The 25,781-nt window shown below is 30.2% G+C and overlaps 1 long non-coding RNA gene across 1 annotated transcript; it reads right to left on the bottom strand.

The window, feature by feature from the left end:
• Nucleotides 1–9,196: 9,196 nt before the first annotated feature.
• Nucleotides 9,197–24,658, bottom strand: LOC118205428 (uncharacterized). Its single transcript, XR_004760991.2, has 3 exons — nucleotides 24,433–24,658; nucleotides 13,034–13,140; nucleotides 9,197–9,359 (listed from the first exon to the last, which is right to left on the bottom strand). It is a non-coding gene; the product is annotated as an uncharacterized LOC118205428 (long non-coding RNA).
• Between the last annotated feature and the right edge of the window lie 1,123 nt (nucleotides 24,659–25,781).

Genomic DNA, 25,781 nt, shown 5'->3' with positions numbered 1-25,781 from the left:
TTAATGAATTATTAAACTTCTACTAATAATGTTCTTCTGCTAAGAAGGGATATTTATATATCTTTAATTTGACCTAGTTTTTAGGGAAATTGGAGAATTTCGCCACTTAATTCTGCTATGATATCTTTTCAATACTCTGTTTTTTAATAATGAAATGTAAAATTCGACCATCTTTGTAACTTATTCTACGTTTCTTCTGACAGAAAAATATAGATATTAGGACAAATAGCAAGCTCTTCTGCGCAGGCGTAAATTGTACTGCCATATATAATTCTCACGACTCGGACTCTTTCATTTCAGCATAGCAATACACAAAAAAATCAGTATTTTTAATTTTTATATTTTCATTGCTGCTATTTTAGTATCTTTAATTAATGGTCTATATAACATTACATTTCAAATATGTCTCATTTTATAACTGGTAAACTGATATAATTTTGCAGTTAACAATTATAATTATAAATTAAAGTATTTATGGATGTCGGTTTCTTTTTTTAACTATAAAACTAAATTGTCAAATACTTATATGTTGATTACAGTTCCAATACAGAACCTTTTACATTTCTTTAAGAGTTACGTTTTGTGAAACTTTTGTCAAAACACTTGACAAAATTTTTAATGGCTGTTAATGACAACTTAATGATTTTCTGTCCCCCCCCGCAAACATATCAAGGTTTTCAGTGGTAGTACGTATTCCAAAATTGCCTGTAAACGTGGTTCTCTGCAAAGTTGATCCTTTAGCAGTGAAACTGACTGCATGCTATCACATTCCTCATAAAGGAAACTGGACGCAGAAATAATTCAAAATCAACCGAAATTTCGAGTTTTTTCTTTTGCGCTTATAACAATCAGCATACTCACCTGCATCGTACACTAAAAACCGTATTGAAATCTTCTAGTTTTTAAAGAAGTTATAAGCATTTAAGGGACATAAAACAGCACAACCAATCACCTTTAAATTTCGAAGAAACTGTAAACAGATATACGTTAACAGATATTTACCGGTTTTATAATGTATATATATATATATATATATATATATGAAATGTAATTTCTCATACATTATTTGTTTTGTGCAGCCGGGGCAACAGGAATGAGACAAATTTTGGAATATAAAGTGGTAGGTTTATTTTAGCATCCATCTCACAAGCGTTTCTTTCGTACCTTGAGCAGAAGCCCTATTTATACCTATGTGTGCGTCACGAGGCTCCTCCAATCAGCGATATTAATTGAAATCACGAGGTGACGCTATCTTCTCATCAGGAGTGTTCTAAAGGACTTTATGTAATATGACAGATTTATGAGTTTGGCGATTTGGCGGGCGCCAACAGGTTAATATATTTTATACTAAAGAAAGGATTTCGCCAAAATTTAGGAACAAGGATGCAATTTAGGTAGAGAATCGCCAACACATTATTAAGCAATATTATTAGAATTTAATTTAATCAATTGATTTAAAAATATCATTACATATATATATACTTATAGATCTTTATTATTCTGGTTAGGATGTCAGCACTACTAAATGTTAATAAATTTAAGTATGGGGGTGAAAATGCTATAAGCAGAGAACTAAAGTAAGCAACCTCGCTGTGTTTAGTAATTGCAGAAATGTGTGATCAACATGGCTTGAACGAAAGCGAAAAATATAAATTTATATGCTTATAAAAAAAGTAGCAAAAAGTATTGCAAAGCTCTAGAAGATAGCATGAATGTAACAGATGAAGGTAAACATGTAAACACATGGTACAATGAATTTTGAAAATTTAATTGGATGTAATCAATGAAGTAAATTGTTTCTAATCACCACATGATAATTGTTTATATCTTCTTATTTCAGATATATTTATTATTATGAGATTGAAAATATTTAAGTAATACAAAAATGGTATCTAATGTTTACAAATTTTAATGTAAAGATAATTTCTGTGCTCCATGCGACTCATATCAAAATGCTCCATGCGTCTTGTTTTTTGTTAAAAATAAATTATATTTGGAAAATACTATCTTGGTTTTGGTACAGCAAGTATGCGTAGGCGTTTTTAGATAGAAATTTATTAACAAGTTTAATAAAAACTAAATCTTTTTTCCAAACTATGCTTGAGTTCCTAAAAATAATTTTAAAATGTTACTATCTATCAGATTCAATAATGGATAAATGAATATTTTTGTGATGACGTTTTAAGTAATTTATTAAAAAAGTTAAAATAAAATACTGAAAATTAAAAAAAATGAGCATTTAAATTTTTTATTAAAAAATTTATTAAAAAAGTTAAAATAAAATACTGAAAATTAAAAAAAATGAGCATTTAAATTTTTTATTAAAAAATTAGTTATTTGTTTAAAATTTTTTAATTTAATTAAAATTAAAATTGTGTGCATATATTTGATAACTGAAGTAATATATTTTAAAAATATCTTGTTTAAAAATGAAATCTTAAAAATAATTTTTAAAGTACACGGTTTTCGTAACAGAAAAAGTCTATTTTTTTCATCATCATAATTTGGTTAGACATTAAATGAACAGTAAATACTTTTTGTTTTTGATAAATAATTATTTACAATATATGACTTGAGCACAATTATCTTCATTCGATTTGTTCGCAGAAAGGTAATACCGATTATAATGTTTCACGTATTAACTTGTGTTTGTAGACATCGTAAATGTAGTCTTTGCCAACAACTTACGAGATTTACTGATTGAGCAAGAATTATAATTAGCTGTTTAGCAAGACAGAATTCACTCAACAGCTGTTCGTGTATAAAGAGAAAATTTAACTTCTTGATAATTTTTAAACATATTTCAAGGCAAAACTACCTTAAACTTCTAAATAACTTATTAGAGAAGCTACAATTTCTGTACGCACTTCAGAAACTGTTAAAGTGCCAATTACAGCTGATTTTGTTTAAATGAAAAAATTCAATTAAAATCTAACAATAAAACTTCACAACGGGAATATTTGCTCTTCTCAAGCCCATAGACGTAGCAAGATCTTCAGAACAGTTGAAATCTAATATAATCAGTTCTATCAAACCTCCACCACTAAGCATTCATTAAATGTGTTAAGACACAATAACACAATCTAAGGAATTACAGGTACGTTGCCCAAAAATGATCATATCCTCAAATTGAAATAAAACTGAATTTAATGAGCAACTAAAATCATTTGTATTTCTGCGCATTCCTGGAAGATATACAATTATGGTAGTTATCTTTGGAATATCTGTCACTACAGTGGCAACTCTTAGAACACCTGATGATATAAATACTGAGTTCTACAATATTCAATATCAAGGGCGTGTATTTATGGGCCTAAAATCTGGTACATTTATATAACGCATTTTGGTTTTTCTAAATCATAAAGTTACGCGCTGGTTTTAAATATATTTATAGATATATGTAATCATATAATTATAAATGCATCTAATCTGGATAGTTATGTGTTAATTCTAAGCAGTAATTACTTAGTATCACTTATATTTAGTAAAATTATGATGAGATAAACTTTTTAACTATACATTATTCATAAAACTGAGGAACATTTTGTAACATCCATTTACTGTCTTTGAGTATTAACAGTGGATGTGTCGTTTGATACTAAAATAAACTATTTTGTTTCAAGTAGCTTTCCCATTAAATATTGTTATTTTGATTGTGTTGTATTTCTTATTCGGTAAGATTTTCACTGATAATATAACCTTATAAACTAATAACTTTACATTATTTTCTATATATTTAATCGTTGATTTTCTATCTATTTAAGTAATTAATTTTGATACGCTATTTAAGTTGCTGTATTTAAGAATAAAAGACACAGTAGCCCATTTTCTTACTTTTTAAAATTTTGCAGCCATACTTATGTTTCTGTTTCAGGAGACACAAATAATAAACTATTCCAGATATTAACATTGTTAATTGATTAAATACTTCACTAACTGCATAATTTAAGTTAGGAACCCAAACATTTTGGAACATTATTTTTCATAGGATTGAGAAGCAACCCTTCCCAAGTAAAGGCTGCATATATTATTTTTAAAGTAAAATTATGTTTTCTTTACCTGCTTAATAAACTTCATAAAAATGGTATTTAAAAGACATTTTACTTATTACTATAATGTTCTTGTCTGCATTATGTATTTCTATTCTAAGATTTAATCAAGAGAAGATTTTCAGAACCTTTTGCTGTATAACTAATAAAAATTATCACTTTCCATTTCTTTAGCTGACACCTAGAACTTTCATAATAAATTTAAATACTTGTTAATAATAAGTCTCCTTCATTTTAGAAATTGAGAACAAAGAACACTGTTATCCCATAAAACTCTTTGCAACATTTTAATTTATACAATCTTTAATTTATAATAAAAAGTTTATTTTGCCTCCCCGCATTCAGACATTTTTAAACGTACCTTGGAGATTAGCTTTTTAGATCCAAGTGCCTGGATTTATTTTCTACATAAATAGAACGTCTCCTTCCGGTTAACAGTTTATTTTACCTCCCCGTATTCAAGCACTTTTAAATGTGTGTAAGTGTAAAAAAGCTGATCAGCTTTTTTAGATTCGAGTTCCTGGATTTATTTTCCATATAAATAGGACATCCACTTTTGGTTGGTGGGTTGTTTTTAATTAGTAGTTTATGGTTATATATGATTATCAGAATATATATAATTAACCAGCCAAGAATACTTCAAGGGGAGTTTGCATTAGTTAGATATTTGATTTATGTTTCTAACGTCACACTAAATGACAGCTCCGTACATTTTTCTTTTTTTAACGTTAAGGTATTTCTCCCGTTTTCCTGGCATACCTTCAAAGTGTGGTAGTCTGCACGCTAGACGCGTACCCAGAAGTCCATGGTTCGATTCCCGGCGAAGGCGTTGCTCATTTTTCATCTTGCCAGCTTCCAAAAAATACCTAATGTCTCTACAGTGGCGCCCAAAAGTAAAAGGGTGTTGGATGATGATTCTCCACATACATAATTTGGCGATTGGTTCCTCTAAAAACCCCAATCTCCCTATAAAAAGGGGGAGCATATAAGGTATTTCTCCCACCTTCTTGGCATGCCTTCGTGGTGTAGAATTCTGCACGCTGAGAGCGTATCCAGAGGTCCGTGGTTCGTTTCCCGGCGAAGGCGTTGCTAATTTTTCATCTTGCCTGCTTCCACAAAAACCTAATGTGTCTACAAGCGTACGTTTTATTTATTACTAAAATTAATATGCTTCATTAATTGGTATTTTATTCTGTCTTACTCTCCTCACTTTGGTATGTTTTGGAAGACAGATGTTAAGTTTACCAAAAATCGGTTACTTAATGTATCTAAAACGAGGGTTCTCAGTTTCGGAAAATTAAGTACTCTACCATATCAAACTAAATCTTATTTAAATTCTAGAACTTTAAATCCCCTTTCTTCAGATCCTTGAAATGTCGGAGTACTTACCCTAGAGTATTTCTTCACTGGAGTCCTTCTTTTAGAAATTCCTGAAAGTAGACAATCAAGAAATATTACCGTGTCTTCTCGATGGAACCTATTCAATGAATAAAGCAGGAATTCTGGGAACGATAGGTAACATTTTATTTACTTCATTTGCAGAATAGACCTAAACTGTATTTCCTATGAAATGATCTTTTTATCATTCATGATGAGTCTCCACCTCTTAACTGAAGAATGTGTAGGATTATTCGCACCTAATCAACAAAGTCTCAATCAACCAAAATCCAAGACCCAATCAGCAAGTGCGAGTGGCAATCATTTGGACAAGATTCAAAAGTTCAGTGTCCCATATCTAAAGTGACTTTTTACTCCAGGGGGGAAATGCTGCTTGATCCTAAGATTAAAATATCTAGCTTTAAATTATGTCGCTGGATGGCACCTCGGGATATGTTTTTAAAGAGCTTTTTTTTTCTAAAATTACTCTGCTTTATTAATTTCCTTACGGTTTATTATTGCATTTTTCAAAAAAAAAAAAAAAAAAAAAAAAAAAAAAAAAAAAAAAAACCATTTATGTATTTGGAACAAAGTTTGCTCTAAATTTATGTATTTGGAACAAAGTTATATTTGCACTTTCGGGTTCAGATTGTTTGTATACTTTGAAAGCTAATATGTATGAATCAAAAACGTGGGTTGAAGTAAATTCTTTAGCATAGAATTTATTTGATTCGATTGTTATTCATATTCTGAGAAGGTTAGTTTATTACCTACTTTACTTTAATTCATGCCTATTCAATTGAAATCTACTGAGTTTAATTAATTTCCAAGCAAGTTAAATTCATTTGATATTTGAATTTTATTACAGTCCACTGATAATATTTAGGATATTTTAGTCCATTATCAGCAATGGGATAAGAGCCTTATTTACAAAGGGGCAATATCAGCAATGGGTAGGTGCCTCAAGTCTGTAGGGTCAAAAAACTTTCTAATCCTTCTATGTTATTTAAATGTAAAATTTGTACGTGTTTTTAAATTCGAGGCTATAAAAATGTACAATTAAAAGTTCATGCAAAATTCTAAGATTAATATTTTAGTTTTCAGTACATATTTTTGTTTAACTTACTAAAATGGAAAATTGCTGAGCTATTAGGTTGTTTTAAGAAACACTTTTATCAGTTAAATCTATTACGCCGAAAAATAATTAGAGAATTTGCTCTTTGAAAGGGGTTTTGTTACTGACTTCCAGTTCTTAAATCGGATCATGCATATGATAATTTCGTGTAAAGCATGTAATGTAAGTAAAATGGCTCATAATTTTGTTATACATGAAAAGAACAATGGAAATACAACAGACATTTGTATCAGAGTTCAGAATGGTTTACATTGCGGTCTGGTTCATTCGGCAAATGGGGACTACATTATTATTAAAAATGTCTTAAAATAAGCATTTATTTCAATTAAATAGTTATGCATTTTTGAAGACAGATTGATTTAATATAAGCAATACGTTAAGAAATTTTATGTTTTTCCGAATGCTACATTTTGAAAACGGCTATTTGCAAAACCTCATGAAAGATGAATAAAAATATTTTGATCTGTTCGGATTGTCAAATTTCTCGCCAGCGAAGATCATAGCAAACCAAAGTAAAACAAAGCATAGAAGAGAGTATTCTAGAGTAAATTCTATTTTTTTATAATCAGTCTTATTACCGTTTTCATGGTGTAATACAATGTGTTCATTATTCTAATATTATTTCGAAGAGTAATACATGCTCCATTATTTTAAAAAATTAATTTTACATAATTCAGCTTTTCTTCCTACCTCTTTAGTGTTTAATATTAGCATTATTTTACCTTTTTAAGCACTCATAGTTTTCATTTTTCCCATTTTTGCTTATTAGCATAATGTGTTCATTTCTTTCTTCTGAATATTTCATGATGTTGGAAAAGTATCAGTCTAACAATATTACTCACGGCGCAGTGAATTAAAAGCGTTAAGGATCTTTTCTTAAAACCTTCAAAGATTTCTTTTTTGCATATGTTGCAGCAAACATTTTTTACATAACGCCAGTCCTTGGCTTAGAATATTTTTAATGTATAAATATAAAAAAGTCCCAATTCCATTCTTTTTTCCTAAGGCTTATGTCTCTCATGATATCCGTTTTAATGCAATACAGACCTCCCTCCCTTTGTGGTTGCAATCGGCTGCACTAAAAGTATATAAATATATATACAAGTATGTACCTCCTCTGTTACTCGGCTCCGTTAGCTCAGTCTTTTCTTATTCTTATGTGTTGGTAAATTGTGCATTTTTTGCTTTAAAAATGATTAAATTATGTTTTTCTTATCTGACGGTTAAGGTTTTTATGTTTTTAGTTAATCTGCATGCAATAGTTGTAGAATAATCAACAGTGTAAGATTTGTTTAAATTGGCTAAGTCTATTTTTTACCATGGGGGCCATATTTGTTTACACTTGAAACTTAGTAGAATAGTGAATGAAGTTTGTTTCTGTACCTTCAGTGTATTTTCGCTAATTGGGACCAAAAGTAAAATTTCAGTATTGTGCACCGAAAAATCGTGCTTCCTTGCACGCTGGCAGAATCGCCTGAAACTCTAATTTTAATTATAATATTTTAAACTGTTTTAATATTATTTGTTGCTTGATAGTTTTCTATATTTTTTCAATTTTAAGTAAGGAATATTTGGTATTTTATGTATTTTTGCCTTGTCGCGGGTGAGAACTGAATTAATTGAATGAGAAATATATTTCTAATGAAATTCTAGAAAGTAAGTTTAATTAAAATACAGCAAAATATGTGTGTAATTTAGTAAGACATACAAGGAAGTTATGTGGTGTCCATAAACGATTTTTTGGCTTTGTTCTTAAGTAAAAATATTAATTCTTAACTGATTGTAATAATAACGAAAAACCAAACTGCATGATAATATAAATAACGTATTTTTAATGTATGAAAATTTATAAATTACTGTGAATATTATTTCCGAATCCTACATACAATACAATTAGAAGTGAACGAACATCACGCATTTTTATATCCCAAAAGAGAACATCACTGAAATACATTAATGTGGTCACCAGTGAACCAAATAAAAATATTTGCCCTAATTCTCCAAAACTGAATTATTAAATTAAAAAATTTTAAAACATAAAAATTTGCGCTATTTAAAAATTTTTAATTGAATGCATGCATCTACGACCAGAGGCTGCGAAATTAAAAAACGAATCACAGCAACCTTTTGGACACGGATATATTCAGTGCAAAAGAAATTAAATCAATAGACTTTTACTTCACCTTAGTGAATGTACGCTTTTTAATTATCGAAATGTTATTTCTATTGAAAGCATCTGACGGATTATTGCTTTATCTAATTAAAACTGTTAAGAAAAAATTGTGAATCTTTATGCATTGTTATGATGTTAAATTTCTACAATTTAAATAAGCCTTCTGGTTTTACTGTTAAATGTATTCGTATGTAATCTAGAACTCTGTAAACATTTTAAGCTTTAGATAAAAATTTTATTTATTATGATTACCATATACAGTTATGTAGTATGAACATAAATATGACAATATCTTCCTTCAGTTGCTTTAAATGTGGTGCGCCATAAATTTCAGCAGTATTCGTTATGAATACTAGTTTATTGTGTAGATAATTGTTTATATGTGATGTACTGAGTCAACAAAATTTAAACAATGTAATGATTTAAAGCTATAAAGAGAAATAAATATGACGGTTTCAGAAGTTTCACATTTTTTATTTCAAAGATTTCAGTGGTATTTTATGATTTCATCAAAATATTTCATTCCAAAAGAGTATGATTGCCTTTATGAAATACGTAGTGAATAACATGAAATAATATAATTGATTTCATGGAATCGTGTTATCTTCTTTCTCTTCCGCGAAACCTATGGAAAAAGAAATAAAAATTTTAATACCTGTGCCTAGAAGTTGAATTAAAATAAAACCTGCAATCTACTGCTTACTTTAAAAATCTTTCCATCATTCCTTAACTTTTACAGTTCATTTTGTCATATAAAATTCGCAATCGGATAAATTTTATATTAATATGAAAAAATGTAATGCTTTTTTAATAAATTATATTATGAAACCTTAATTATGACAGTAAAAGATATTAATTTATGCGCAGCAAACCCAAGCAATATCGTACTGAATATTTAAAAAAAGTTTAAAAACATAACGGTGTCATTTAATTATTGTTTTGGAAAATTCTATGTAAACGAAAATTCATCTAAGTAGTAACTTTGAGCATAATTTGAATGGATATTAAATATGGAAATCCTTTCCTCACATTTCCGCTCTAACAGTTTTCTTTTAGATGTTAAACAGAATGTTAATGTGAATTTGAAGAGGCATTTTTCAGAACAGTTTATAGCATTTATGTTCTGTCGCACACAGATAAAGTTGCAAGCATATTTAATCTTTTCACGTGTTGGAAAAAAAGTTTGATCTAAAGTATAAAACTAATTCTTTCAAGACAAGAGACACAAAATTAAGAGAACACAAAATTAAAAGAGAGACACAAAATTAATTAGAAGTAGATATTAAAAAATATAATCAGAAATTATGCAAATGTAATGTTTTTTGAACTAATTTTTGTTTGAACTAATTTTAATTATGATGAAGATTTTATCACAACAAACCTTTCTTCACTAAGTAGAAGCTGAGTTAATACGATTTTTAGTATGGTGATTTCTTTTTTTATTCGTTTTCTAATAAAGTAGATTGAGGCAAAGGAATTTATTTTTCTTCACCTGGCAAGAAACATAATAGCAATCACTTTCGTTCGAAGGGATCCAGTGAAAAAACATCCCAATTTCATTTTAGGTGATTCCAGCATGCATCTGCCAATGAAGTTAATTATATAGCTGATGTAGTCAAAATATATGAGTAGATTAATATATTTAAAATATAATATATTTAACCCCTTGCGTTAAAAAAAAAGCAAGATAACGATGTTTTTAGAATACATTAGTGTCACATTTACATAATGAAGCTTGGCAGCGCCAAAAACAAACGATAGTCAAATAATATATTGGCGAGAGAGGATTCTACCTATGGTTTTTGATGCAGAAGTCTTAAAAAGATTTTGTGCTGCTGCACTTGAGCTTCATTCTTTTTTCAGCTATGTTACCTTCTTTTTTGCAATATACATTTAATAATATTGCGTAACAGGTAAGCCTGAAGTTGTTTAAACCTTATTAATGAATCTCTTGTAATTTAATTTTTCAGCACTTCAATTTAAATGTTTGTGAAAACTGTTAACTTTGATTTGTGTTATACTTAAATTATGTAAATTCTCTAACTTGCTAAATAAAGATTTCATAGTTATTCTAACTTATGAATCTTTTAGAAAGCTGTGCTAAATAGAGGACAGTAAACTTAAACGCTTTAACTGTATTAAATGCACGACATATCAGATGTCCTGTTTTTTCATGTGTATTTCTCCGAAACATTAAGTTTAAACACTCAAATATTCTTTAGCAAATATTAAAATTATTCCGTCGAAAGTAAACATGCATTGTTTATTAGATTTATTTAATAAAAATACTTTTTTATTAATCATTGCAAACACGCACCTCTTCCACTCTTGCATAATATGTTAAAAAATACTTAATACTAGTTGTCGTGTGCTATAGAAATATAGCAATGAAACGGAAGAAACTTTCATATCTAAAGAATGTATCCGAATATACTATACTTTTTTTATGTACAAGCAATACTTTAAAAGTAGTATCATTATACATTGCATAATAAATACAGCTATGCCTTGAAGAGAACAGGGGTGCTGTTATAAGGTATTTCTCCTACTTCCCTAGCGTGCCTTCGTAGTGTAACGGTAGCAGACTGGGCCGGTATTCCAGAGGTCATTGGTTCGATTCCCGGCGAAGGCGGTTGCATATTTTTCATCTTTTCTGCTTCCAATTAACCTAATGACTCTACACTGTTTATCAACAAAAAATGATTATGATGTTTTATTTTGATTACGATGTTTTATTTTGATTATGATGTTTATTATTTATTTTTGTTTTTATGATTGTGATGTTTGTTTTCGTCATAAAAAATTATGATGTACTATCACCAAAAATTATCAATTTTGTAAAATAGAGGTGTAGCTTTAGTTCTTTTATAATTCAGTTGCAATAACGCTGTTGATAGCATGTTTCAAGACTTACCGTGGATAAGAGCAAACACTATGTAAAACTGATAAGCAAATGACATATATAGTGTAATTTAATCGGCAAATTACGCATAGAAAGAGAATGGAAACACTGAGTTAAATAATCACGTACATATATTACCTTCTGAAATATACTTATTTCAGCTGACAGGACAGATTGTCCATTTAGGAAACATACATTACTTTTTTAAACACGATTAGCAATTCTACCTAAATGTCTAAACATCAACTAAAATGTCCTTATGGAAATGCAATGGGAGGTCCAGCGGTCACCTGCGAAACTAGCAGGTGAAACATCATCTGCTAAACTGAAACAAAATCAAGAACTTGCATAATATACTACTGAATGAAGCAATAAACAAGGTATCCACAGAAGTCGTTACCCGGCGTTTATTTTCACTAACAATTGGTCGTAGATATGTATTTCCAAATACAAAAAATGTTTTGAATGACTTGAATATTCATATATTGGCATTTGTAAATTTAAAGAAATTAATTTTGTAAAATTTATGGGCTTTGTGGAAACCAGTTTTGTAGAAATGAGTCCTTTATGCGTTTCTCCTGCTCGTATATTTATATTTAGATAAATCCTATATTCATAATAAAAAAAAGTAAAACTCAAAAAGAGCGAATCTCGCGCGGGAAAAACTACCTGAGATATTGAAATTAAAGATGGCAGTAATACGCAAAGGCCGCACATAAACTGAAGAGCTACATTTTTGCAACTGTATGCGACTAAAAATAAAATATCATTCAAATAAAATTTTTTGATATTAACAGAATTTCCACGCACGTAAATGTGAAAAAATATTGATCAATATCATACTTTATTTCCATGTACAAAATAAAGGTATGGTGTGTATTTAATTATGGCAAAGCACGCGAGGGCTATCTGCCTAAGGGGAGGAATGCCTTCGTGGAGGACATTCTAAGGGAAACTGGCTCGTATACACGTTACTCATGGGGAAAACCACAAAAACGCCCATGCAGCCAGCCCGTTCGCTGGATTGGAACCTCGGCCCGAACTACCAGTGTTCAGCGACTTTATCGCTCGTCCGCTGGTTGGCCCACAAAATAAAGGAATTATTATCATCGCGAAAATTTCGGGTTTCTGATTTCAACGGAAATGTTCATTTTGATCGTTCCCGAATCCAACTTGACTTCCATGACATCAAATGCATATCATTTACTACTATGATTAGTTACTGTGATTAGATATATCCAAATTTTACTAATTTCCTCGAATATTTTACTCAACGTTTTTCAAACTGTTACAAAGTTCTACAACGTTTTGCAGAATATTAACTGATAAACTGAACTTTTGCAAACGTTCAAACTCTGTTTTACTACGTTAGGAGAATTTTGTTCAAAATAGCTTACCTGAGATGCAATGGAAAATCTATTTCAAATCTTCATATTGCTCCATGTAGTCTTTCAGCAAGTTATCACGGTATTGGCTTCTGTAATCCTCAAATCTTTTCACAGATCTTCAGAAAAGGAAAAAAGACAGAAACAAATACAGAAATTCACATTCATACAGAGTATCGGTACATATATATATATTTCATATTTAAATAGTATAATTGTTTGGGGAATAAACGTCACATGAATTACACTGTAACTAAACTAAAAGCTTTATATAAGACCTTTTATTTGTACATAGGATTGCTATAACATCTAGTTGTTCACCTCGCGTTTTTGTTGGACTCTGCTCACCAAACGGATATTTAGAAGGGAGAGCGCTACGAGAGGTTTGTATATATACGTTTTCAGCCTCTCCCTTACACATCTACGTTTATAAATATAAGTTTACTTATGTGGGCACAAAGTCCTTTTTTCGTGTACGAATGGCAACGTCCTCAACAATTAGATCGTTCTTCAAGCTGTGTGAAAGGATTCAGGCTATTCAGCCATTGAGCCGAGAGATGGAAGCAGAAGCAGCGTGATGTGAATTCTTAAGATAACAACTATTTCTCTTATATGATGCCACCCCATTTCGATGATGTCATGAACTGATTTTGGTTTCTTCATCTTATTTCTGTTCATTTTTTTCTATATTATCTTCGTGTTAATTATGTTCGCGTTTTCTGTCAATAAAATTACAAAAAAAAAGCTACTAAGTTTCTATTAGTGGTGGTGAGCAACAACACACTACAAACTTACATATATACACCTACCCTCTTAACCGGCCTCGGCGAGCTCTGTTTCTTATTCTTATATGTTGTTAAATTGTACATTTGTTTCATTAAATGTAATTGAATTATGTTGTTATTTTGTTCCGGTAAAGATTTTTATGGTTCTAGTTAATCTGCTTGCAATAGTTGTAGAATTATCAGCAATTTAAATGTTAAAGTGGCGTTCGGCCTACGAGGTCGTTATTTGTTGACATTTGAAACTTGAAAGTTTGGTGAATTAAGTCCACTGTTGCACCAATGTTTTTTTAGCCCAGTGGGTTCAAATGTTAACGTTAAACTGGATGCACCGAAAATTTTCTCTTTTTCTCCGTTGGTTCTTTTGGAGTAAAAACTGTAATTGCAAAAATTGTTTTTTTTTACCTGTACTTGGCGTTATCGTATCTTCTATACTTTACAGATTTTAATGAAGTTGTTTTGAGTTTTTATATATTTTTGCTTTGCGGCACAGTGAGAAGTGAACTGATTGAATGAGAAATAAATCTCTAATAAATTCGAGAAAGCGAGTTTAAATGAAGTGCAGCAAGAAATGTGTATAATTTAAAAGGTCTTACGAGGAAGACATGCGAGGTCCACTTCAGATTTTGGTTTCATTAGAAACCAGCTGTGTTTTTATAAGCCTTTATTTAACTCGTTCAGGGTTTTTGTCACTAGCGTCAAAACTCTGCCATTTATTTTTAAACTGCTCCTTGATAAGGAACGAGCTCACAATTTGTATATACGCTCACTGAGAATACAATGTAATGAAGAGATGTTTTATGAATTTTATAAAGATTTTTTAAAATTTGATATTGACAGAACTTTTCGCACATATAATCGTTTGAAGAACAAATTGAAACTCTCAAAATTTTACTGTTTGCAACATCGAATAGAGCAGAACGAATCTTTAAAATTATGTGTATGTTTCATTTTGTCTTATTTCACATTATTTTAAAATATCGAACATAGTCTGTATTTTTTCTTTCCAACCGCATCAAGATTTTGCTTAGTTTAAAAGGTTTAATACCTTTTAAACTTTTGCTTAGTTTAAAAGGTTATAAGAGAAGGTTTCCTGTTAACAAACGGGATAATTTTGTTCTCATAATGTTAGGAGAAACGGGCGTTCTATAAACAGAAAATATTGCCTTACTGATATATGATAGCCACCAAATTATTTTCCTCAAAATATGATTTCAGGCTCTTCAGCTTGCAAATCACACGTACGAATGCAGATGAATAAATACAGAAATCACATATAATTAATAATTTATTTTTCTTTTTTAAGTCGACTTTTTATTGCAAGTCTGTCTCCAGAAAGAATCAAATTTTGTCAATTTGACTATTCAATCGGAATCTAAATGTTAAATTGCCAGTTATTTTGAAAACATATAGTTTTTACTTAGCTAAATATGAATATAAAAGAAGATTAGCTGTAATTATCATATGACAATAAAATTAAAATAATTTTTGAAACAGCGCTATAAAATTCTATAAGCAAAAGCAATTTTTCACAGCAGTGTCCTGAATTAAGTTTAGTATATCGAGTGAATGAATAAGATGTGCTAATCGCTAATGTATCGTGAAAATATAATAATATTCTTTTATGGTGTTATTATAAAGTTTTACAGAGTGCTTTATAGAGCGCATAGAAATGTACAGTACGGGGGAGAAAAAACAGAGACAGTTCTATATCTCCCGTTCTACTGGGCCGATTGACGAAATTCAACTTGCGGTTTTCATGTCTCGAAAGCGTGACTTAGGATATGTATTAGATTTATATATAGCGTTGTTCTAATATAGGTATTTTAACACAAAATCGGACTTTTACTGAAATAACATATCACGTTTTTTTTTTTTTTTTTTTAATATTTCAATTCTACGACTCAAATTACTCCAAACTACCAAGTTTTGTAAAAATTGCACGAGTAGTTTTTAAGGTATCTGACTACGTTCTGATCGTCAATTTTAAGAAATTGTTAAAAAAAATGTTATTACTTTAATTTAAAGCTATATCTTTAGCGTCCAAAAACTATTTTTGTTTTGTCTTTCCGGTGATTAGAAGTAGAGTTATGGCTGTTTTTGTTCTACACCATGAACCGGAAGTTGCTGTTAAAAATGCCGGAAGTGGCTGTTATGGCGGGAGGTTGATATTTAAGGGACACAGACTGCTCTAAATAAGAATATTTCATTTGAATACTGTTGGCGATATTCAAAAGATGATTTGAAATATATGTATATTATTATGTGGTTGGAAGCAAGATTACTTTCGAAATTTCAGTATCATATTTGACAACATTTCCGTATGTCTTTACATTCTGATTTGATTACACTCTGATTTAGCGCGCTTGCTGTTATTCAGTATTGTTTTTTATCTCATTCTGCTTTGTTATTTTAACATTGTGATAAAAATAATTTCACTTTATTATTGTAAACGTAGTAATAGGTCGGTGGGGAACTTTTCGTTCTAAAAAACGGCGATTTGCTGGAAACAGATATACTGTGAAAGCTTTTGCCAGTGAATCGAAACTAGGAAACAATAAAACATTTTCTGAAAATTATAATGAATCTAATAATGTTTCTGGTAATGAAGCTGGTAATAGAATATTCGATGTTGAAATTCTAAAATCTGTATTTTCTGCATTACCCTGTCCAGTGTGTTTCGAAACTCAAAACAATGAGAGTTTTAATAACGTATCATGCCAAAAGTATCATACCAAAACAAGTGTTTGTTAAGTTGACAACATTGTGTCTTGGTTCCTATATAGGAGTAATACAGTTTAATAATGGATTTTTGGGTATGTTAAAAATATCGGCGAAACATGGACAATATACTATCAAGGGATATAACTGTATTGATAAAACTCGAATTGTCGATTCAAAACGGCATCCTTTACATTCCGCAAAAATCACAAGAAAAAAATTAAGAGCTTCTTTAAAGCAAAAATCTTCTAAAATGCAGTTAACAGAAGGCGTAATATACAAAACAGAACAGTTTTAGCAATGTAATATATCAATTCCTAATATATTTTCTAAAGATAAAACTTTAAATTTGTTTTTTGAGAAACTTTTTTTTTGTCAGCATTTCTAATACGAAAAACACCGTAACTTAAAATATTACTATAGCAATTTTATGATACTTCCCACACGTATTCTATAGAATATTGTGAAATAAATGGACTAAAAGTTTAGGTTTATATACATATTTAAGATTTTTGCAGACAATTTTGTAAATGAATAGAGAAAAAGTTCTCGAAAAATAGCTAGTGTATGTACTCAAACAGGTACATTTAATAGACATTTTGTTTTATGACTTAAATTTTAGTCCATTTTATTCCTTATGATTTAATAAATATAAGTGAAAAAAATAAAAGTAAAATATTGATAAATAATTTTGAGGGAACTAATCTCGTGATACTGAAATTTGAATACATTTTTGATCCAAAATGTGAGAAATAAGTAAAAATTATATTTCAATAATATGTTTATAAACTGTTTCTATCATTTTAGGCAGCGATCTGCTTATTAACACCAAAATGAATTTATTTGTACACTTTTTCAAAATTAGGGTATCGAACGTAGTCGGATACCTTAAGTTCCCAAAATTTTATCTCCTCAATGTTAATTGAGTTTGGTATATATTATCAATCTCTCTTTTTACTTACTTGTACGAACTAAAAAGGAAGTGTTGTAATCGTGAAAAGTTTCAGGCAGCATACTTCAACGAAAATATTCATTTGGACCGCTTTCGAATGCAATTTAACGATGTTTTTGCGTGATATCTGTACATAATGACAAAATAAAATACACTTTTCCTCCAAAAAAAATTATAAAACTGCTTTAAAATGAATTCTGAAGAGAATTTTTCCTGGCGCCTGTACGAACGTATGTATGTACGTATCTCGCATTAACTCAAAAACGAGTAGCCTCAGAACGTTGAAATATTGCATATAGGACTACTATAACATGTAGATGGTAGACCTCGTATTTTGGTTGCAATCGGCCGCGCCAAACGTATATAAATATATTTATAAATATATCCTCTCTGTTACCGGGCTCAATGATCTCAGTTTCTTTACTCATATATGTTTGTGAATTGTTCTTTTTTTGCTTTAAAAATGATTGCATTATGTTGTTCTTATTTTCTGCTTAAGGTTTTTATACCTTTAGTAAATCTGTATGTAATATTTTTAGAATTATCAACAATTTTAAAGTTGTTTAAGTGCCGCGAAGCCTAATAATTTTCTTGATGGTGGTCATCGCTTGTTTACATTTGAAACAGCAGACTAGTGGATTTGTTGCCAATATAGAGAAACGTAGCTTCGCAACAACAAAGATAATGCCTTCATTTCTTATTGCGAATTAAGTCATGCTTAATCCTTTCTGGAATTTTTTCTAGGAAATAAGTGTTTGGGATTTACTTTGTAATTTTTAATACAGATATTTTGAGTTTTTATGTATTTTTGCCTTGTCGCGAAAAGTAAATTAATTGAATGAGAAATACTCAATTGTCTTGAAAAACTGTTTCTTTTTTGTTTTGTTTGGTTAATTTCTTTTATACATCATTCTAGTTTTATTATAGTATTTTAATAGAACATGTGGCAACGATCAGATAATTCTATTCTTTAAATCATATAAATTTTGTGCATTCTGAGTTATAATATGAACGAAGTATAATACTGTTAAGTGAACCTAGTGCCAGAGTGTCGCTATGGTAAACAAATAGAGTGAATTTTAAAGAATGCGTTTATTCTATTGTGGTTTATGCGCTGTTGGCATAACCAATAATAAGTAAATTTAATTCAATCCAATAAGTAGATTTTAAATGAAATGCAAGAAAAAATGCGCATAATTTAATATTCCGTACAAGTGTACACATCAGATTTTTTTGATTAATTTTCAAATTTAAATTCCCGCTTTAGTCGTTCTATCAAAAAAATAAGTAACTGACTAAAAGCGATAGATCGAATTCTGCATGATTAGTAAAATATTTATTTGACACTTCATGCGTGAATTATTTGAAGCAAAATACACACGAGTATGTATTAAATATTTATGCTTTATTTTCTGCTGGCCGAATTGCCTATTTTTGCGTAGAAACTCTACTTTTAATTGTAAAAATTGGTTTTTTGATGACTTTAACTGTATTCGGGGTTTATATTTTTTCTATACTTATTTTTTATTGAAGGTATTTTGATTATTTATGTATTTTTGCCTTGACGCGAACTGAGAACTGAATTAATTGAATGAGAAATATATCTGTAATGAAATTAGAGAAAATAAGTTTATATGAAATGAAAAAAAGCATGCGTATAATTTAATATTCCGTAAAAGGAAGTTCTGTGGTGTACACATCAGATTTTTTAATATTTCTCTTAATACTCTGAAATTTAATGGCGTTTGAAATGTTAGTCTTGAGACAGCAATGAGGTAATATTCTGGTTCGAAATTTTGCAATTAATGTTTATCAATTTAAAATCAAGAACTTATCAATCAGGTCAATTGGGGTTTTAATTTAAAATCCTTGAAATAAGTTTAGTTGGGATTTTTAAGGGGTAACCTAATGTTATTGATTCTTCTCAACCACGACTCTAAATTACGTTTTTCCAGTATGCTCTAATATAGGCATAGTTATATCGGTAAACAGTGCATTGATTTTTTAACTAGCTTATTATTAGTACAACTCAGTGAATTGTTCAGTTGTGTTTTTGTCCGTACTACACGCAAATTTTGTAAATTATTGAGGTGATTTCCGGGATTAAAGTGAACAGAACTAAACCAGCTGAGTCTATTATAATCCTTAAGCAATTTGTAAGATTTATAAAGTTCTTGTATGTTTGTAGCTACAGTATATTCGCTGATGAAACGTATTTGACTATTAAGTTTGTTTCTAAAAGACAGCTTATTAGTTGCATTTTTAACATTTTCATTGAGCAAGGAATTTCATCTTTATATGTTTTATCCTGGTTGTATCACCAAATCCTGATTCTGGAGAATCATCGTCGACAACCCTTTAGTTCTGGACCCAGTGTAGACACATTAGGTAATTTGGAAGCAGGAGTGATAAAAAATGGGCAACACCTTCGCCGGTACTCGAACACGGGCCTCTCGAATACGCGCCGAGCGTGCTGACCACTACACTACGAAGGCATGCTAAGAAGGTGGGAGAAATGCCTTATAACTGCATCGAATATATCTTTTAACTCTGTGGGTCTCATAAGCTGAATTTCTGTTCTACATATAGTAATTAGGATCAAATGAGTCTTGGTTCCCCAAAAAACATTGTAAAGAATACTACCTAAAAATATTAAAATAATGGTTTTTAGGGAATTTTAACTGACTCAAGAGTCATTTCAGAATTCGCTTTCTTCCCTCTCCTCTTCCCTAGGCATTTAAATCTTGAAACAAGTGTACAAAAATCGCTTTAAAACACGTTTTCAATTCGTTTAGATCATATGTTTCGTAGTTTAATTTAACACTAACTAGTGTAATTTAAATTGCTTAGTGTAAATTAACTTCTTCAGTAGCAAACAGGACTGCATTAAGCTTGTGTAATGTTTTCGACAATTTTACTGACTTATTCATTATATAAATATAGTTTCCTTTGCTCCTTATCTTACCTATTTCCAATGTTCAAGACTTAAAATAAAATTAAAAAAAGAAAACTAAACTCAGTAGCTCAACAGCTCTAGTGGGGACACGGTCTGCAGTGCCCTTTTTTCTGCTTTCTTGACCTTTGAGGCCCGGAGTGGTCAGCTTGTCGCAGGAACACCCGTGTTTAGTTCCCAAGCGAACTTGGTAACTCATTTTATCGACCCACTTAAGGAATGAAAGGCTGAGTCAACCTTGCCAGCCCGGGGATCGAACCCCGGACCTATGGGATACCGGACCAAATAAGTATATATATTAAAATATAATATATATATTTATTTGCCAGTATAAGCACTTGAAAAGGATTTTACTTACATGTCCTGGCCCCCAATTGCTGAAATAAAAACTAATAAAAACATGAAACTCTGATAAACGGAATCCTACAAAATGAATCTGTTGTCAATCCACGAGGTAACAAATTCGGTTTTAACTTTTTTAATTCAGGTGTTAAGATGTAACCCAAAGGCAACTAAATTTCAAATTTCAGTGGAAAATTATTACACTACTTCGAATTTAAGCCAAATGCAAAATTAAGGAACAGTTTAATTTAAAGCAAATAGTTTTACATTCGTTTTCAGGTTTTGAAATCTTGGAAAGAAATCCATGAGGAAAATTATAAAATAGTCTTTGAATTACATTTCAAGATTTTTTACTCCTCTTTGATGGTAATAAATGGATCTGGTTTTTAATACTTGTTTCAATTTACCAGTTTTTAAACACCGCAAATTAAATTCTAAGTAACGCAGATGTTTTCTTTTTTTAAATAAAGCTATGTAAATAAAGACTAGTATCGATCTTTCATACAAATTTACAGTTTAATCTTGGTGAAATTTGGCCATCAAAGCAAGAGAAAGCTCGCTGTCTACATACGAAATCTCCGAAACCACCCCAACGGGTTCGCCCTTTTTATATACATAACTTTTGTGTTAATTGTGTGAACTTTTGATTCAAATTCAGCCATTTAAAAGCTTTACAAAATACTCTACAGAACAACAAAGTCTTTACAAAATACTCTACAGGACGTGAAATATTTATGTTTCAAGTTTAATCTGAAAGCACGACAATAGGAAAGAAGTATGTGGTTACTAGGGAGAAAGCAATATATCTATTTATCTTTCGAATTTAATAGACAAACTCAGGAATTTAAAAAACATCAAATTGAAATGTTTTCTAAGTTTATTATTGTTCAGCCAAGCATAAGAAATTTATTTTATGTTATAAATTACTTGTTCCGGTTTCCTGGCGTGCCTTCGTGGTGTAGTGGTTCTGCACGCTGGGACGGTATTCTGGAGGTCCGTGGTTCGATTCCCGGCGAAGGCGTTGCATATTTTTCATCTTGCCAGCTTCCAAAAGATACCTAATATCGCTACATTGTTTCAAATTTATTCAGTTTTTAATTAACAAACTAAACAACTTAAAAGAAATAAACGCAAACTCATTTTAGTTTTTTATTAATTACTAGTTCTGGACCCAAGAAATTACACTAGCTGTAGTTATTAAGAGTCTCTCCCTTTTTCTTTATTTTATTTGTGTGTGTTTTTATTTATTTATTTATTTGTGTTTAATTACAAGTTTTGGACCCAAGAAATTACACTAGCTGTATTTACTAAGAGTCTCTCCCTTTTTATTTTTTTTATTTATTTATGTGTGTGTGTTTCTTTGTCTTTCATACAAATCTACATTTTTATGTTGATGAAATTTTCCACACTTGACCTTCGAAACAAGAGAAAAGTGACTCTTTTCATAAGATTTTGAAACCCCATTGACGGGGTCCACACTTGCGAAGGATATATTAGAACTCTGTGCTCATGACACACATCTTAAGCTCATATTATCGTTGTTACATTTCCGCTATCAGTTCTTTTTCAAATCTTTAGGCAGCATCATGTTTACTATTGAGAAGAGTGTAGAACTTTCCAGAAGATAGTACGATTTTTAAAGCAGAAGTTAAGTGCGCTCTCTATCGGTTTTTATTAGTATTACGAAAACGAAGGAGAAATAGAGAAAGTGGATGGTGATTTTCCGAAAAATATCATAGCCATTAACAAAGCAAGTATCAGTTCTTACTAAAATTTTTAGCTGACGTCGTATTAGTAGTTTCTTCAGAACAGCGTGCAACCTACCATAGCAGGATAGAAGCATTAACGCGAAATTTAGATCCTTATCAGCTCTTCGCGAAAATTTAGAAAACAGCATTTCGAAAAAATTATCTCAATTCCCAAAAAAGTCTCTTCATTCTGCTTAAAGATCGGAAAATGTCATGCACTTCGACTAGCATTTGTATTAAAGTAAATTTAGTACGGTTGTAGCACAAATCATAAAACTGAAGTCTTATACTTTTCGAAACACAGTTTAACACAGACCGCTAGATAATATTCCTTATAGGAAGTAGCGCATAAGAATTGAATGAACTAATGAGTCAGGTTTCTATAACACAGAGAATGATTTAAATCTAAAAATAACACTATAAAAATTAAATTATTAAGATTACAATTCAGACAAAATCGAAATACTGGAAATTAATTTTTTTGTAATTTCTAGATTTTCTTCATTTTTAGCGGGTCCGGAAGATCTTGAATGGCTGAAAACTGTTTGTTTAAACAAGGCTCAAATTCCAGGCAAGAGGTTGCCTTCGTGGGGGTTCTATCGCATATTTTTCTCATTTATAAAGTCAATATTAGCCAATATCTCTTAAAAGCGTCATCCTATTCTTTCTCTTAAGGTGATAACACTTTCATGCTTTATCACAACCTAAATAATGTTTCACATTTACAAAAGCATCTTTTCCCTCGTTTCAACTCTCTCGTTCTTTTATATACCTCTGAATAATATTTGTTAATACAAAACTGCAAAATTACTGTAACAATTCCACCAGTTCTAGACTTTAGTTTCATTCTTGAAAAACTGAATCAGCTTGTGAATGTAAGTTTTAAACATACAGATGAAATGAAATAAAAATTTTATTGCAATTAATTTAACTTCAATAAAATGAATAATTAGAAAATTATAAATGAAGAAAATAATTCAAAATACTGTTTTACATTCATAAACGAAATGCAGACGTTATTATTGGTATAGTCATGTAGTTGAGGCCAGTGAAGTAGATCCAGTCCTCAAACTGCAGACTATAATAATGTTATAATTATAAACTATGGATCTGACATCGGAAAATTATATAAACCATGATGAAAAAAATTGCATGAAATATTTCAGAACAGAAATTATCCAAAGAAAAGGAAGTTTACATTTATGCCAACAAATTGAGAAAATTTTCTTACTTTCATTAATATTATATGTTTGCAACAGTTCGTGGAATTGCAAACATATAAAATTTAATGCACTTTGACAGGGTTGATTTCCCGTAGCTTTGTAAAACTGAGTGTTTTATTCCTGAACTGAAATTTTATTTACTGCATGTTAAGTAACAATGTTACTTCACTTTTATGAAATATTTAAAATGCAGCCCAATAAAGTTCGTTTAAACCACTGAATAATCTATTGCCTTAAACACACCTTGAGGAAAAATATGATCCTTTACGATTTTCGTACATTTTTTAGAAAATGTTTCTTCAGCCTGTTACGAGCAGATTCCTTTCTTTCTTTTTTAATATTTCTTTGTTGTACAATGTACAAAACTGTTAGAAATATTCCATCAATTAAAATCTTTCCTTTTGCTTTTTCAAACATTGAAATAAAATTTAGCAAAACCTATATTAAAAGAAGAAAAATTATTATTCTGCAGTAATGTAGAATGTTAAATTCTGGATATGACTAAAAGTAATTAAACAATTTTTTCCCTCTCTCTCGTATAATAATTCCAAAGTTTAATCAATCAGGCGAATATTTTACGATTTGCTTATGTTCAAACTTACACATAGAAGATACACTTTCATTATACGGCGTAAATGAGGATTTAAACCAGCTTGGTTAATTAGCATTTTGTAATATCTAAAGACATACTTGCGGCCAGATCTAGACAGGGGTTCTTCACGACAGAGGCAATTGCCATATGTACTTGCCCTTCCATTTTTACCGTAGTAAATACGTCCGTTTGCACATATGTTCGCGCAATTCACTTTTGAATTTTGAGCGGAACACAACAAAATAAGAGGGAATAGCAGAGCGAAAACAGTTAAATTCCACATTCTACAATCGTACAGTGTCGATTAAACTGACAAGAGGAGAAACAAATCGAGGATTTTTGCGATACAAGATTTGTTTGAGCTATTTATACAGAAAGAGGACTGCGCCTCTGTAAATATTTTAGTCTCTCATGATCTTGAATTACTGGTTTTACTAAGTACATTATTTCCATTTATATTAACGAAAAGCTTTGTTCCATATTATTTCAATACATATGGCCATCTGTATAGATGCTATATTTCATCGTAATGAAACTCGCATAAACTCAGAAATAATTGCTTTACGTATTGCTTTTAAGTAAACAATATATGCGGGGTTTATTAAATTCATTGAAGGAGTATTGCATCTTGACTTTATGAATAAACATATTATTTTGTGGAGGTACTAATGAAAAAATACGCTTGCCTTTAATATTTTCTGAATAGTTTTAAATCGAATACAAGAACTGTATATCAAGCAAAGCAAATTAGGGAGCAGAAATATATATTTTTTGGGTAAAAAAGGAGACTTGAGAAGGCATTTGTTCAATCGCTTTTAAGATTCTATGCAGATATGCTAATAAATATATTTAACAAAGTAAGCTTGAAAATAAAGCGCATTAATAATGGACATTATTTCGATAAACCAACGGATGTTGAAACATAATTAGAATTAAGCTGTTCAATATTTTATTTGTTAGAATTGAGTTTAGCATCAAATCTCCTAAATGCCTAGGACCGCCGAAAATAGGCTGATATCCCAATCGTTTACGCAGTCGAGCTAGAAACGTCCAGTGTGGCAAATAATGTAACTTTGCAAGAGTTAATGCAAATGTCTAAAACATCTGAATGATTAATGGAGTTTAAATTTAACCGTCAACGGAATATCATTTGTTTAAAGCCAGTTAAGGAAAGATTTCGCCTTACTTATTTTATTTCAACAAATTTTATGTAGTACAAATAATTAGTATTTTCATAATGCAAAATTCGAAGTATGTCGACAGAATCAAGCAAATTAAAAATTTATTACATGTCTAAACACACTAAGTTTTATTATAACTAAAATAAAGCGAGATAGTAGTTATAATTTGTTTTCATCAGACTAAACACATAATATTCTGGTGAAGTGCAAACAAAGAAATTATTTTTGATTTTTAAAAAACTACTTAATTATTTAAATATTTTTAA

The sequence above is a fragment of the Stegodyphus dumicola genome, chromosome 8, assembly GCF_044657685.1.
Source record: "Stegodyphus dumicola isolate Sdum_Otavi_A_Nest chromosome 8, ASM4465768v1".
Taxonomy (NCBI): Eukaryota; Metazoa; Arthropoda; class Arachnida; order Araneae; family Eresidae; genus Stegodyphus; species Stegodyphus dumicola.
Note: the sequence above shows the minus strand (reverse complement) of the source record. Positions and strands in the feature narration are given on the sequence as shown.